Genomic DNA, 17,149 nt, shown 5'->3' on the forward strand with positions numbered 1-17,149 from the left:
CTCACCGGCGGCCCAGCTCGCAACCTGCCGAGATGGAGGAAGCCTACGAAGACCGGTCGGTCGGGGCAGCATCGTAAGTCGAGGACCTGTTTAGAGAGAGCCCAACATAGAGCCGAGAAGATGGAGCGCGCTCAGCGTCCCTAACCCTTACCAGTAAGGTAACAAGGACCAGGCTTAGGTAATATGGGACAAAGGCAACGGCAACCTCGACAATCCGGGTTGTTATCTGCTCTCACCGGCGGCCCAGCTCGCAACCTGCCGAGATGGAGGACGCCTACGAAGACCGGTCGGTCGGTCGGGGCAGAATCGTAAGTCGAGGACCTGTTTAGAGAGAGCCCAACATAGAGCCGAGAAGATGGAGCGCGCTCATCGTCCCTAACCCTTACCAGTAAGGTATCAAGGACCAGGCTTAGGTAATATGGGACAAAGGCAACGGCAACCTCGACAATCCGGGTTAACTGCTCTCACCGACGGCCCAGCTCGCAACCTGCCGAGATGAAGGATGCCTACGAAGACCGGTCGGTCTTAAGTCGAGGACCTGTTTAGAGAGAGCCCAACATAGAGCCGAGAAGATGGAGCGCGCTCAGCGTCCCTAACCCTTACCAGTAAGGTAACAAGGACCAGGCTTAGGTAATATGGGACAAAGGCAACAACAACCTCGACAATCCGGGTTAACTGCTCTCTCTGGCGGCCCAGCTCGCAAAGTGCCGAGGAGGACGCCTTTGTCGCCCACGGGGAACCGAGGCCGCTTTCCCGGCGGCTTAGCGGCTCCACATGGGATGGGGCCGCCCCCCTCCGGAGAGGGGGGGAGGGAAGCCACCGTGGAGCCGCGTGTGGCTTGCATGCGGGAGCCACGCCGACACTTCCAGCCTCGGGCGAGGCGGAAGACGGCTTTGGACTACTTGCGAAAAACAACCGTGCCCCATGCGCGGGTGCGCCTGGGAGCACCTCGGCTAGAGAGGCCCTTGCGAGCAGCGGACATACGGGGGCGGTCACTGCCTCCCCGTCGTTTAAAGCTTTCTCTCGCGCCTCGGGCTCCGGCGACACCAGCACACTCTCGGACGCCTTTTAGAGTGATAGAAGCAGCACTGAGCAAACGCACCTCGCGGGAGCGAGAGGTACCGGCGCCCGCCTTAGCAGGACCGCCGGGCTTTTTGGGACACCGGCCGTAGGTGGCCGGGGGCGAAACAGACCCGGACGGTGTGGGAGGAAGACGCGCTCGCCGTAACCGACAGTGCTCCAAAGCACTGCCGAGCGAGTGGTCCCTCCGCCGCCGGGTCGCGGGGAGCCAGATCGATCTGAGGAGTCTTGGACAAATTCCAAAGACTCAAACGGCGCGGGAGCACGTGCTCCTCTCACAGCTTAACGACAGGTGGCCGAGGCCGACGGGGACTTCCAGGAGGCCGGCATGACGTGCCACTACATACCGGTCACACCATGGAAGTCCTTCTCGGGTTGGACCAGGTGCAGCTCCCGCTAGAACGTGCAGCACGTCCTCCTTCACGGTACTCTCGGTTGGACTCGCCAACGTGGCCGAGCTCCTACAACTGCTGGTCGGCCTGGGACTCCAGAAAGAATGCACCAAAGTTCTTTCGTGGAAGTCCAGGTGCACCGGACCGACCAGCCAACGAGGCCGACGGGGACTTCCAGGAGGCCGGCATGACGTGCCACTACATACCGGTCACACCATGGAAGTCCTTCTCGGCCACAAACGGTTAGGACTTCCCGCTAGGAAGAACCGTAGGGACTTGGAACGCGGAGCAGAAATGCCCTCTCACAGGATTTCAGGTGAAGGAGATATTCGCACCCCTAAAAGTGTCACCACCTCAAATACACCGGGGTAAGGTGCCAACTTACCCGGGCTCCTGGAACTGCTGCCCGGCTGAAGCCCAAAATAAAAACCTCATAGGGTTTTTCCTCCAAAACGTCAATGAAGACAGACCTGCCAGCCAGGCCGACGGGGACTTCCAGGAGGCCGGCATGACGTGCCACTACATACCGGTCACACCATGGAAGTCCTTCTCGGGTTGGACCAGGTGCAGCTCCCGCTAGAACGTGCAGCACGTCCTCCTTCACGGTACTCTCGGTTGGACTCGCCAACGTGGCCGAGCTCCTACAACTGCTGGTCGGCCTGGGACTCCAGAAAGAATGCACCAAAGTTCTTTCGTGGAAGTCCAGGTGCACCGGACCGACCAGCCAACGAGGCCGACGGGGACTTCCAGGAGGCCGGCATGACGTGCCACTACATACCGGTCACACCATGGAAGTCCTTCTCGGCCACAAACGGTTAGGACTTCCCGCTAGGAAGAACCGTAGGGACTTGGAACGCGGAGCAGAAATGCCCTCTCACAGGATTTCAGGTGAAGGAGATATTCGCACCCCTAAAAGTGTCACCACCTCAAATACACCGGGGTAAGGTGCCAACTTACCCGGGCTCCTGGAACTGCTGCCCGGCTGAAGCCCAAAATAAAAACCTCATAGGGTTTTTCCTCCAAAACGTCAATGAAGACAGACCTGCCAGCCAGGCCGACGGGGACTTCCAGGAGGCCGGCATGACGTGCCACTACATACCGGTCACACCATGGAAGTACTTCTCGGGTTGGACCAGGTGCAGCTCCCGCTAGAACGTGCAGCACGTCCTCCTTCACGGTACTCTCGGTTGGACTCGCCAACGTGGCCGAGCTCCTACAACTGCTGGTCGGCCTGGGACTCCAGAAAGAATGCACCAAAGTTCTTTCGTGGAAGTCCAGGTGCACCGGACCGACCAGCCAACGAGGCCGACGGGGACTTCCAGGAGGCCGGCATGACGTGCCACTACATACCGGTCACACCATGGAAGTCCTTCTCGGCCACAAACGGTTAGGACTTCCCGCTAGGAAGAACCGTAGGGACTTGGAACGCGGAGCAGAAATGCCCTCTCACAGGATTTCAGGTGAAGGAGATATTCGCACCCCTAAAAGTGTCACCACCTCAAATACACCGGGGTAAGGTGCCAACTTACCCGGGCTCCTGGAACTGCTGCCCGGCTGAAGCCCAAAATAAAAACCTCATAGGGTTTTTCCTCCAAAACGTCAATGAAGACAGACCTGCCAGCCAGGCCGACGGGGACTTCCAGGAGGCCGGCATGACGTGCCACTACATACCGGTCACACCATGGAAGTACTTCTCGGGTTGGACCAGGTGCAGCTCCCGCTAGAACGTGCAGCACGTCCTCCTTCACGGTACTCTCGGTTGGACTCGCCAACGTGGCCGAGCTCCTACAACTGCTGGTCGGCCTGGGACTCCAGAAAGAATGCACCAAAGTTCTTTCGTGGAAGTCCAGGTGCACCGGACCGACCAGCCAACGAGGCCGACGGGGACTTCCAGGAGGCCGGCATGACGTGCCACTACATACCGGTCACACCATGGAAGTCCTTCTCGGCCACAAACGGTTAGGACTTCCCGCTAGGAAGAACCGTAGGGACTTGGAACGCGGAGCAGAAATGCCCTCTCACAGGATTTCAGGTGAAGGAGATATTCGCACCCCTAAAAGTGTCACCACCTCAAATACACCGGGGTAAGGTGCCAACTTACCCGGGCTCCTGGAACTGCTGCCCGGCTGAAGCCCAAAATAAAAACCTCATAGGGTTTTTCCTCCAAAACGTCAATGAAGACAGACCTGCCAGCCAGGCCGACGGGGACTTCCAGGAGGCCGGCATGACGTGCCACTACATACCGGTCACACCATGGAAGTCCTTCTCGGGTTGGACCAGGTGCAGCTCCCGCTAGAACGTGCAGCACGTCCTCCTTCACGGTACTCTCGGTTGGACTCGCCAACGTGGCCGAGCTCCTACAACTGCTGGTCGGCCTGGGACTCCAGAAAGAATGCACCAAAGTTCTTTCGTGGAAGTCCAGGTGCACCGGACCGACCAGCCAACGAGGCCGACGGGGACTTCCAGGAGGCCGGCATGACGTGCCACTACATACCGGTCACACCATGGAAGTCCTTCTCGGCCACAAACGGTTAGGACTTCCCGCTAGGAAGAACCGTAGGGACTTGGAACGCGGAGCAGAAATGCCCTCTCACAGGATTTCAGGTGAAGGAGATATTCGCACCCCTAAAAGTGTCACCACCTCAAATACACCGGGGTAAGGTGCCAACTTACCCGGGCTCCTGGAACTGCTGCCCGGCTGAAGCCCAAAATAAAAACCTCATAGGGTTTTTCCTCCAAAACGTCAATGAAGACAGACCTGCCAGCCAGGCCGACGGGGACTTCCAGGAGGCCGGCATGACGTGCCACTACATACCGGTCACACCATGGAAGTACTTCTCGGGTTGGACCAGGTGCAGCTCCCGCTAGAACGTGCAGCACGTCCTCCTTCACGGTACTCTCGGTTGGACTCGCCAACGTGGCCGAGCTCCTACAACTGCTGGTCGGCCTGGGACTCCAGAAAGAATGCACCAAAGTTCTTTCGTGGAAGTCCAGGTGCACCGGACCGACCAGCCAACGAGGCCGACGGGGACTTCCAGGAGGCCGGCATGACGTGCCACTACATACCGGTCACACCATGGAAGTCCTTCTCGGCCACAAACGGTTAGGACTTCCCGCTAGGAAGAACCGTAGGGACTTGGAACGCGGAGCAGAAATGCCCTCTCACAGGATTTCAGGTGAAGGAGATATTCGCACCCCTAAAAGTGTCACCACCTCAAATACACCGGGGTAAGGTGCCAACTTACCCGGGCTCCTGGAACTGCTGCCCGGCTGAAGCCCAAAATAAAAACCTCATAGGGTTTTTCCTCCAAAACGTCAATGAAGACAGACCTGCCAGCCAGGCCGACGGGGACTTCCAGGAGGCCGGCATGACGTGCCACTACATACCGGTCACACCATGGAAGTACTTCTCGGGTTGGACCAGGTGCAGCTCCCGCTAGAACGTGCAGCACGTCCTCCTTCACGGTACTCTCGGTTGGACTCGCCAACGTGGCCGAGCTCCTACAACTGCTGGTCGGCCTGGGACTCCAGAAAGAATGCACCAAAGTTCTTTCGTGGAAGTCCAGGTGCACCGGACCGACCAGCCAACGAGGCCGACGGGGACTTCCAGGAGGCCGGCATGACGTGCCACTACATACCGGTCACACCATGGAAGTCCTTCTCGGCCACAAACGGTTAGGACTTCCCGCTAGGAAGAACCGTAGGGACTTGGAACGCGGAGCAGAAATGCCCTCTCACAGGATTTCAGGTGAAGGAGATATTCGCACCCCTAAAAGTGTCACCACCTCAAATACACCGGGGTAAGGTGCCAAAGTACCCGGGCTCCTGGAACTGCTAACCGGCTGAAGCCCAAAATAAAAACCTCATAGGGTTTTTCCTCCAAAACGTCAATGAAGACAGATCTGCGAGCGAGGCCGACAGAGACTTCCAGGAGGCCGGCATGACGTACCACTACATACCGGTCACACCATGGAAGTCCTTCTCGGGTTGGACCAGGTGCAAGCTCCCGCTAGAACGTGCAGCACGTCCTCCTTCACGGTACTCGGTTGGAGTCGACAAGCTGGCCGAGCTCATGCAACTGCTGGTCGGCCTGGGACTCCAGAAAGAACGCACCAAAGTTCTTTCGTGGAAGTCAAGGTGCAGCGGACCGACCAGCCAACGAGGCCGACGGGGACTTCCAGGAGGCCGGCATGACGTGCCACTACATACCGGTCACACCATGGAAGTCCTTCTCGGCCACGAACGGTTAGGACTTCCCGCTAGGAAGAACCGTTAGGACTTGGAACGCGGAGCAGAAATGCCCTCTCACAGGATTTCAGGTGAAGGAGATATTCACACCCCTAAAAGTGTCACCACCTCAAATACACCGGGGTAAGGTGCCAAAGTACCCGGGCTCCTGGAACTGCAGCCCGGCTGAACACCAAAATAAAAACCTCATAGGGTTTTTCCTCCAAAACGTCAATGAAGACCGACCTGCGAGCGAGGCCGACGGGGACTTCCAGGAGGCCGGCATGACGTGCCACTACATACCGGTCACACCATGGAAGTCCTTCTCGGGTTGGACCAGGTGCAGCTCCCGCTAGAACGTGCAGCACGTCCTCCTTCGCGGTACTCGGTTGGAGTCGCCAACGTGGCCGAGCTCCTGCAACTGCTGGTCGGCCTGGGACTCCAGAAAGAATGCACCAAAGTTCTTTCGTGGAAGTCAAGGTGCAGCGGACCGACCAGCGAACGAGGCCGACGGGGACTTCCAGGAGGCCGGCATGACGTGCCACTACATACCGGTCACACCATGGAAGTCCTTCTCGGCCACGAACGGTTAGGACTTCCCGCTAGGAAGAACCGTTAGGACTTGGAACGCGGAGCAGAAATGCCCTCTCACAGGATTTCAGGTGAAGGAGATATTTGCACCCCTAAAAGTGTCACCACCTCAAATACACCGGGGTAAGGTGCCAAAGTACCCGGGCTCCTGGAACTGCTGCCCGGCTGAGGCCCAAAATAAAAACCTCATAGGGTTTTTTCTCCAAAACGTCAATGAAGACAGACCTGCGAGCGAGGCCGACCGGGACTTCCAGGAGGCCGGCAGGAGGTGTCACTACCTACCGGTCACACCATGGAAGTCCTTCCCGGCTTGGAACGGGAGCAGCTCCCGTTTGTACTTCCTATTTCACGGCTTTCGGTAGGAGTTGCCGAGGTGGCCGAGCTCCTGCAACTGCAGGTCGGCTTGGGACTTCAGAAAATACCATAAAAAAAAAAAGTTTTTTTTATTATGAAGGTAAAACACACAGCGGGACCGAGACGCGAGCCAGGCCGACGGGGACTTCCAGGAGGTCGGCATGAGGTGGCCGCGCCTACCGCTCTTGCCCTGGAAGTCCGCCGAGGACCGCAGGGCGCTACGGAGCTCGTAAACTGCTGCCCCCGGGCTGGCACGGCTTCCCCATGGCTCCTCTATCCCCCCACGGGTGCAATAGGCAGGCACACGCCGCTCGTACACCGAGGTGGCTCCCGGCCGCTTTCGGTAGGAGTCACCGAGGTGGCCTTGCTCGTGCAAATGCAGGTGGGCTTGGGGCTTCCGAAAATACCATAAAAAAAAAAAGATTTTTTTATTAAGAAGGTAAAAAAAAACCAGCGGGACCGACCCGCGAGCTAGGCCGACGGGGACTTCCAGGAGGTCGGCATGAGGTGGAGGCTCCTACCGCTCTTGCCCTGGAAGTCCTCAGAGGACCGCGGGCGCTGTGGAGCTCCCACAAGGAAGCTGCCGGCATGCAGCAGCTCCCACGGGGCCCCTCTATCCCCCCACGGGTGCAATAGGCAGGCACACGCCGCTCGTACACCGAGGTGGCTCCCGGCCGCTTTCGGTAGGAGTCACCGAGGTGGCCTTGCTCGTGCAAATGCAGGTGGGCTTGGGGCTTCCGAAAATACCATAAAAAAAAAAAGATTTTTTTATTAAGAAGGTAAAAAAAAACCAGCGGGACCGACCCGCGAGCTAGGCCGACGGGGACTTCCAGGAGGTCGGCATGAGGTGGAGGCTCCTACCGCTCTTGCCCTGGAAGTCCTCAGAGGACCGCGGGCGCTGTGGAGCTCCCACAAGGAAGCTGCCGGCATGCAGCAGCTCCCACGGGGCCCCTCTATCCCCCCACGGGTGCAATAGGCAGGCACACGCCGCTCGTACACCGAGGTGGCTCCCGGCCGCTTTCGGTAGGAGTCACCGAGGTGGCCTTGCTCGTGCAAATGCAGGTGGGCTTGGGGCTTCCGAAAATACCATAAAAAAAAAAAGATTTTTTTATTAAGAAGGTAAAAAAAAAAACAGCGGGACCGACCCGCGAGCTAGGCCGACGGGGACTTCCAGGAGGTCGGCATGAGGTGGAGGCTCCTACCGCTCTTGCCCTGGAAGTCCTCAGAGGACCGCGGGCGCTGTGGAGCTCCCACAAGGAAGCTGCCGGCATGCAGCAGCTCCCACGGGGCCCCTCTATCCCCCCACGGGTGCAATAGGCAGGCACACGCCGCTCGTACACCGAGGTGGCTCCCGGCCGCTTTCGGTAGGAGTCACCGAGGTGGCCGGGCTCGTGCAACTCCAGGTGGGCTTGGGACTTCAGAAAATGGCATAAAAAAAAAAAAAATTTTTATTAAGAAGGTAAAAAAAAACAGCGGGACCAACCCGCGAGCGAGGCCGACGGGGACATCCAGGGCAGCGGCGTGAGAGGGCGGCTTGGTGCCGCTATCTCCCTGGAAGCCGCATTCGGCCTAAGCAGGGAACGCCTCCCGCCCTCCTCTCGTCCTGGAAGTGTTGGACTTGGGGGGCGGAGCAAGTTCTCCCTCTCACAGTATTTCAGGCGTAGGAGATATTCACACCCCTAAAAGTGTCACCTCGCCAATTACACCGGTGGGAGGTGCCAAAATGCCCGGCCTCCTGGAACGGCTGCTTGGCTGAAGGCCAAAATAAAAACCTCATAGGGTTTTTTCTCCAAAACGTGAATGAAGACAGACACGCGAGCGAGGCCGAGGGGGAGTTCCAGGAGGTCGGCATGAGGTGGCCGCACCTACCGCTTGAGCCCTGGAAGTCCGTCGCGGACCGGAAGTGCATGTCGGGCGGGTGAACTACGGGACTCGCCGCGGGCGCTGTGGAGCTCCCACAAGGAAGCTGCCGGCATGTACAAGCTCCCACGGGGCCCCTCTATCCCCCCACGGGTGCAAAAGGCCGGCACACGCCGCTCATACGCGGAGCTGGCTCCCGGCCGCTGACATGCATCATTCGCGGACCGGAAGTGCTTGTCAGCCGGGTGGACACGACGGGACTCGCCGCGGGCGCTGTGGAGCTCGTACAGGGCTGCCCCCGGGCTGGCACAGCTTCCCCATGGCTCCTCTATCCCCCCACGGCTGCAATAGGCAGGCACACGCCGCTCGTACACCGAGCTGGCTCCCGGCCGCTTTCGGTAGGAGTCACCGAGGTGGCCTTGCTCGTGCAAATGCAGGGGGGCTTGGGGCTTCGGAAAATACCATAAAAAAAAAAAGTTTTTTTATTAAGAAGGTAAAAAAAAAAACAGCGGGACCGACCCGCGAGCTAGGCCGACGGGGACTTCCAGGAGGTCGGCATGAGGTGGAGGCTCCTACCGCTCTTGCCCTGGAAGTCCGCAGAGGACCGCGGGCGCTGTGGAGCTCCCACAAGGAAGCTGCCGGCATGCAGCAGCTCCCACGGGGCCCCTCTATCCCCCCACGGGTGCAGAAGGCAGGCACACCGCCGCTGATAGGCGGAGCTGGCTCCCGGCCGCTGTCATGCATCACTCGCGGACCGGAAGTGCTTGGCAGCCGGGTGGACACGACGGGACTCGCCGCGGGCGCTGTGGAGCTCCCACAAGGAAGCTGCCGGCATCCACAAGCTCCCACGGGGCCCCTCTATCCCCCCACGGGTGCAGAAGGCAGGCACACCGCCTCTGATAGGCGGAGCTGGCTCCCGGCCGCTGTCATGCATCACTCGCGGACCGGAAGTGCTTGGCAGCCGGGTGGACACGGCGGGACTCGCCGCGGGTGCTGTGGAGCTCGTACAGGGCTGCCCCCGGGCTGGCACAGCTTCCCCATGGCTCCTCTATCCCCCCACGGGTGCAATAGGCAGGCACACGCCGCACACGCCGCTCGTACACGGAGATGGCTCCCGGCCGCTTTCGGTAGGAGTCACCGAGGTGGCCTTGCTCGTGCAAATGCAGGTGGGCTTGGGGCTTCGGAAAATACCATAAAAAAAAAAAGTTTTTTTATTAAGAAGGTAAAAAAAAAAACAGCGGGACCGACCCGCGAGCTAGGCCGACGGGGACTTCCAGGAGGTCGGCATGAGGTGGAGGCTCCTACCGCTCTTGCCCTGGAAGTCCGCAGAGGACCGCGGGCGCTGTGGAGCTCCCACAAGGAAGCTGCCGGCATGCAGCAGCTCCCACGGGGCCCCTCTATCCCCCCACGGGTGCAGAAGGCAGGCACACCGCCGCTGATAGGCGGAGCTGGCTCCCGGCCGCTGTCATGCATCACTCGCGGACCGGAAGTGCTTGGCAGCCGGGTGGACACGACGGGACTCGCCGCGGGCGCTGTGGAGCTCCCACAAGGAAGCTGCCGGCATCCACAAGCTCCCACGGGGCCCCTCTATCCCCCCACGGGTGCAGAAGGCAGGCACACCGCCTCTGATAGGCGGAGCTGGCTCCCGGCCGCTGTCATGCATCACTCGCGGACCGGAAGTGCTTGGCAGCCGGGTGGACACGGCGGGACTCGCCGCGGGTGCTGTGGAGCTCGTACAGGGCTGCCCCCGGGCTGGCACAGCTTCCCCATGGCTCCTCTATCCCCCCACGGGTGCAATAGGCAGGCACACGCCGCACACGCCGCTCGTACACGGAGATGACTCCCGGCCGCTTTCGGTAGGAGTCACCGAGGTGTCCTTGCTCGTGCAACTGCAGGTGGGCTTGGGGCTTCCGAAAGTACCATAAAAAAAAAAAGATTTTTTTATTAAGAAGGTAAAAAAAAAAACAGCGGGACCGACCCGCGAGCTAAGCCGACGGGGACTTCCAGGAGGTCGGCATGAGGTGGCCGCTCATACCGCTCTTGCCCTGGAAGTCCGCCGAGGACCGCGGGCGCTGTGGAGCTCCCACAAGGAAGCTGCCGGCATGCAGCAGCTCCCACGGGGCCCCTCTATCCCCCCACGGGTGCAGAAGGCAGGCACACCGCCGCTGATAGGCGGAGCTGGCTCCCGGCCGCTGTCATGCATCACTCGCGGACCGGAAGTGCTTGGCAGCCGGGTGGACACGGCGGGACTCGCCGCGGGCGCTGTGGAGCTCGTACAGGGCTGCCCCCGGGCTGGCACAGCTTCCCCAAGGCTCCTCTATCCCCCCACGGGTGCAATAGGCAGGCACACGCCGCACACGCCGCTCGTACACGGAGATGGCTCCCGGCCGCTTTCGGTAGGAGTCACCGAGGTGGCCTTGCTCGTGCAACTGTAGGTGGGCTTGAGGCTTCAGAAAATACCATAAAAAAAAAAAGATTTTTTTATTAAGAAGGTAAAAAAACCAGCGGGACTGACCCGCGAGCGAGGCCGACGGGGACTTCCAGGAGGTCGGCATGACTTTGCCGCTCATACCGCTCTTGCCCTGGAAGTCCACAAGGGGCGCTGCGGAGCTCGTACACGGCTGCCCCCGGTCTTGCACAGCTTCCCCATGGCTCCTGTATCCCCCCCACGGGTGCAGGCACACGCCGCTCATACACTCTGGAGCTGGCTGACATGCCACCTCCTGGCCGACCGGAAGTACATGTCAGGCGGCTTGGGACATAGTGGGACCCCCCCGCTGGCGCTGTGGAGCTCATACACTGTTGCCCCCGGGCATGCACAGCTTGCACACGGCTCCTCTACCCTGGGCTGCAATGGGCAGCACACGCCGCTCATACACTCTGGAGCTGGCTGACAGCAACTGCTGCTGATAATGATGATGACGATAATGTGCAAAGGGTTATCTATCGGCGGACAGTGTCACACTCTGGCCCTGGAACTGTGCCCCGGCCTGCCTCTGCTGCTCATTACCGCCTCTGACATTTTTAAACATACCCGACTTTAACTTGATTTTAAATGTTTCACTTTCAAATGTTTCACTTTCAGTTGCAGAAATGTCATTCTTTGACATTTGGGCCTTTTTATTGTCACTGCTGTTTGGTCACCAAATGGATCTCCTTGGATTGAGGCCTAGTCCTCTCCCCACCGCCCTGGAACTCTGCCCCGGCCTACGCTGCCTGCCGTCACACCCCTGGCCCTGGAACTCTGCCCCAGCCTGCCCTTGCTGTTCACCACCGCCTCTGACATTTTTGAACATACCCCACTTTAACCCCTTAAGGACGCAGCCTAGTTTGGGCCTTAAGGCTCAGAGCCCATTTTTCAAATCTGACATATTTCACTTTATGTGGTAATAACGTCGGAATGCTTAAACCTATCCAAGCGATTCTGAGATTGTTTTCTCGTGACACTTTGGGCTTCATGTTCGTGGTAAAATTTGGTCGATATATTCAGTGTTTATTGGTGAAAAATTGCAAAATTTAGAGAAAATTTTGAAAAAATTGCATTTTTCAGAATTTAAATGCATCTGCTTGTAAAACAGACGGTTATACCACCCAAAATAGTTACTAGTTCACATTTCCCATATGTCTACTTTAGATTGGCATCGTTTTTTTAACATTCTTTTATTTTTCTTGGACGTTACAAGGCTTAGAACATAAACAGCAATTTCTCATATTTTTAAGAAAATTTCAAAAGCCTTTTTTTTAAGGTACCTCTTGAGTTCTGAAGTGGCTTTGAGGGGCCTATGTATTAGAAACCCCCATAAAACACCCCATTTTAAAAACTAGACCCCTCAAAGTATTCAAAACAGCATTTAGAAAGTTTTTTAACCCTTCAGGCATTTCACAGGAATTAAAGCAATGTGGAGGTGAAATTTGCAAATTTCATTTTTCTTGCTGAATTTCAATATTATTCCATTTTTTTCTGTAACACAGAAGATTTTACCAGAGAAATACTACTAAATATGTATTGTCCAGATTCTGCAGTTTTTAGAAATGTCCCACATGTGGCTCTAGTGCGCTCGTGGAATAAAACACAAGCCTCAGAAACAAAGGAGCACCTAGTGCATTTTGAGGCCTCTTTTTTATTAGAATATATTTTAGGCAGCATGCCAGGTTTGAAGAGGTGTTGAGGTATGAAAGCAATGGAAACCCACCAGAAGTGACCCCATTTTGGAAACTAGACCCCTCAAGGAATTCATTTATGGTTGTTGTTATCATTTTGACCACACCGTTTTTTCACAGCACCTATTTGAATTGGGCTGTGAATTAAAAAAATGATATTTTTTTCCATTAAGATGTAATTTTTGTTCAAAATTTCTTATTTTCACAAGGAATAAAACACCCCATTTTGTTGCCCAATTTGTCCTGAGTGCGGCAATACCCCATTTGTGGTGATAAACTGATGTTTGGGCCCATGGCAGGACTCAGAAGGAAAGGACCACCATTTGGCCTACTGGAGCTTTTCTTGTGCTAAGTCATGTATGCAGAAGCCCCTGAGGTACCAGTACAGTTAAAACCCCCGAGAAGTGACCCCATTTTAAAAACTACACCCCTTAAGACATTCATCTAGTGGTGTAGTGAGCATTTTGACCCCACAGTTATTGTGTAAAAGGTAATGCGCAGCAGATGGTGCAAAGTGAGATTTGCAATTTCCTATGCATATATGCCATTTCAGTGTCTGATATATTGTGCCCAGCATGTGCCACTGGAGACATACACCCCATAAATTGTAATGTGGGTTCTCCCGGGTACGGCAATACCCTACATGTGGCTGTTATTAGCTGCCTGGGCACACGACAGGGCTCAGAAGGGAAGGACCACCATTTAGCCTACTGGAGCTTTTCTGGTGCTAAGTCATGTAGGCAGAACCCCTGAGGTACCAGTACAGTTGAAACCCCCGAGAAGTGACCCCATTTTAAAAACTACACCCCTTAAGACATTCATCTAGTGGTGTAGTGAGCATTTTGACCCCACAGTTATTGTGTAAAAGGTAATGCGCAGCAGATGGTGCAAAGTGAGATTTGCAATTTCCTATGCATATATGCCATTTCAGTGTCTGATATATTGTGCCCAGCATGTGCCACTGGAGACATACACCCCATAAATTGTAATGTGGGTTCTCCCGGGTACGGCAATACCCTACATGTGGCTGTTATTAGCTGCCTGGGCACACGACAGGGCTCAGAAGGGAAGGACCACCATTTAGCCTACTGGAGCTTTTCTGGTGCTAAGTCATGTAGGCAGAACCCCTGAGGTACCAGTACAGTTGAAACCCCCGAGAAGTGACCCCATTTTAAAAACTACACCCCTTAAGACATTCATCTAGTGGTGTAGTGAGCATTTTGACCCCACAGTTATTGTGTAAAAGGTAATGCGCAGCAGATGGTGCAAAGTGAGATTTGCAATTTCCTATGCATATATGCCATTTCAGTGTCTGATATATTGTGCCCAGCATGTGCCACTGGAGACATACACCCCATAAATTGTAATGTGGGTTCTCCCGGGTACGGCAATACCCTACATGTGGCTGTTATTAGCTGCCTGGGCACACGACAGGGCTCAGAAGGGAAGGACCACCATTTAGCCTACTGGAGCTTTTCTGGTGCTAAGTCATGTAGGCAGAACCCCTGAGGTACCAGTACAGTTGAAACCCCCGAGAAGTGACCCCATTTTAAAAACTACACCCCTTAAGACATTCATCTAGTGGTGTAGTGAGCATTTTGACCCCACAGTTATTGTGTAAAAGGTAATGCGCAGCAGATGGTGCAAAGTGAGATTTGCAATTTCCTATGCATATATGCCATTTCAGTGTCTGATATATTGTGCCCAGCATGTGCCACTGGAGACATACACCCCATAAATTGTAATGTGGGTTCTCCCGGGTACGGCAATACCCTACATGTGGCTGTTATTAGCTGCCTGGGCACACGACAGGGCTCAGAAGGGAAGGACCACCATTTAGCCTACTGGAGCTTTTCTGGTGCTAAGTCATGTAGGCAGAACCCCTGAGGTACCAGTACAGTTGAAACCCCCGAGAAGTGACCCCATTTTAAAAACTACACCCCTTAAGACATTCATCTAGTGGTGTAGTGAGCATTTTGACCCCACAGTTATTGTGTAAAAGGTAATGCGCAGCAGATGGTGCAAAGTGAGATTTGCAATTTCCTATGCATATATGCCATTTCAGTGTCTGATATATTGTGCCCAGCATGTGCCACTGGAGACATACACCCCATAAATTGTAATGTGGGTTCTCCCGGGTACGGCAATACCCTACATGTGGCTGTTATTAGCTGCCTGGGCACACGACAGGGCTCAGAAGGGAAGGACCACCATTTAGCCTACTGGAGCTTTTCTGGTGCTAAGTCATGTAGGCAGAACCCCTGAGGTACCAGTACAGTTGAAACCCCCGAGAAGTGACCCCATTTTAAAAACTACACCCCTTAAGACATTCATCTAGTGGTGTAGTGAGCATTTTGACCCCACAGTTATTGTGTAAAAGGTAATGCGCAGCAGATGGTGCAAAGTGAGATTTGCAATTTCCTATGCATATATGCCATTTCAGTGTCTGATATATTGTGCCCAGCATGTGCCACTGGAGACATACACCCCATAAATTGTAATGTGGGTTCTCCCGGGTACGGCAATACCCTACATGTGGCTGTTATTAGCTGCCTGGGCACACGACAGGGCTCAGAAGGGAAGGACCACCATTTAGCCTACTGGAGCTTTTCTGGTGCTAAGTCATGTAGGCAGAACCCCTGAGGTACCAGTACAGTTGAAACCCCCGAGAAGTGACCCCATTTTAAAAACTACACCCCTTAAGACATTCATCTAGTGGTGTAGTGAGCATTTTGACCCCACAGTTATTGTGTAAAAGGTAATGCGCAGCAGATGGTGCAAAGTGAGATTTGCAATTTCCTATGCATATATGCCATTTCAGTGTCTGATATATTGTGCCCAGCATGTGCCACTGGAGACATACACCCCATAAATTGTAATGTGGGTTCTCCCGGGTACGGCAATACCCTACATGTGGCTGTTATTAGCTGCCTGGGCACACGACAGGGCTCAGAAGGGAAGGACCACCATTTAGCCTACTGGAGCTTTTCTGGTGCTAAGTCATGTAGGCAGAACCCCTGAGGTACCAGTACAGTTGAAACCCCCGAGAAGTGACCCCATTTTAAAAACTACACCCCTTAAGACATTCATCTAGTGGTGTAGTGAGCATTTTGACCCCACAGTTATTGTGTAAAAGGTAATGCGCAGCAGATGGTGCAAAGTGAGATTTGCAATTTCCTATGCATATATGCCATTTCAGTGTCTGATATATTGTGCCCAGCATGTGCCACTGGAGACATACACCCCATAAATTGTAATGTGGGTTCTCCCGGGTACGGCAATACCCTACATGTGGCTGTTATTAGCTGCCTGGGCACACGACAGGGCTCAGAAGGGAAGGACCACCATTTAGCCTACTGGAGCTTTTCTGGTGCTAAGTCATGTAGGCAGAACCCCTGAGGTACCAGTACAGTTGAAACCCCCGAGAAGTGACCCCATTTTAAAAACTACACCCCTTAAGACATTCATCTAGTGGTGTAGTGAGCATTTTGACCCCACAGTTATTGTGTAAAAGGTAATGCGCAGCAGATGGTGCAAAGTGAGATTTGCAATTTCCTATGCATATATGCCATTTCAGTGTCTGATATATTGTGCCCAGCATGTGCCACTGGAGACATACACCCCATAAATTGTAATGTGGGTTCTCCCGGGTACGGCAATACCCTACATGTGGCTGTTATTAGCTGCCTGGGCACACGACAGGGCTCAGAAGGGAAGGACCACCATTTAGCCTACTGGAGCTTTTCTGGTGCTAAGTCATGTAGGCAGAACCCCTGAGGTACCAGTACAGTTGAAACCCCCGAGAAGTGACCCCATTTTAAAAACTACACCCCTTAAGACATTCATCTAGTGGTGTAGTGAGCATTTTGACCCCACAGTTATTGTGTAAAAGGTAATGCGCAGCAGATGGTGCAAAGTGAGATTTGCAATTTCCTATGCATATATGCCATTTCAGTGTCTGATATATTGTGCCCAGCATGTGCCACTGGAGACATACACCCCATAAATTGTAATGTGGGTTCTCCCGGGTACGGCAATACCCTACATGTGGCTGTTATTAGCTGCCTGGGCACACGACAGGGCTCAGAAGGGAAGGACCACCATTTAGCCTACTGGAGCTTTTCTGGTGCTAAGTCATGTAGGCAGAACCCCTGAGGTACCAGTACAGTTGAAACCCCCGAGAAGTGACCCCATTTTAAAAACTACACCCCTTAAGACATTCATCTAGTGGTGTAGTGAGCATTTTGACCCCACAGTTATTGTGTAAAAGGTAATGCGCAGCAGATGGTGCAAAGTGAGATTTGCAATTTCCTATGCATATATGCCATTTCAGTGTCTGATATATTGTGCCCAGCATGTGCCACTGGAGACATACACCCCATAAATTGTAATGTGGGTTCTCCCGGGTACGGCAATACCCTACATGTGGCTGTTATTAGCTGCCTGGGCACACGACAGGGCTCAGAAGGGAAGGACCACCATTT

The sequence above is a fragment of the Rhinoderma darwinii genome, chromosome 12 (genome assembly GCF_050947455.1).
Source record: "Rhinoderma darwinii isolate aRhiDar2 chromosome 12, aRhiDar2.hap1, whole genome shotgun sequence".
Taxonomy (NCBI): Eukaryota; Metazoa; Chordata; class Amphibia; order Anura; family Rhinodermatidae; genus Rhinoderma; species Rhinoderma darwinii.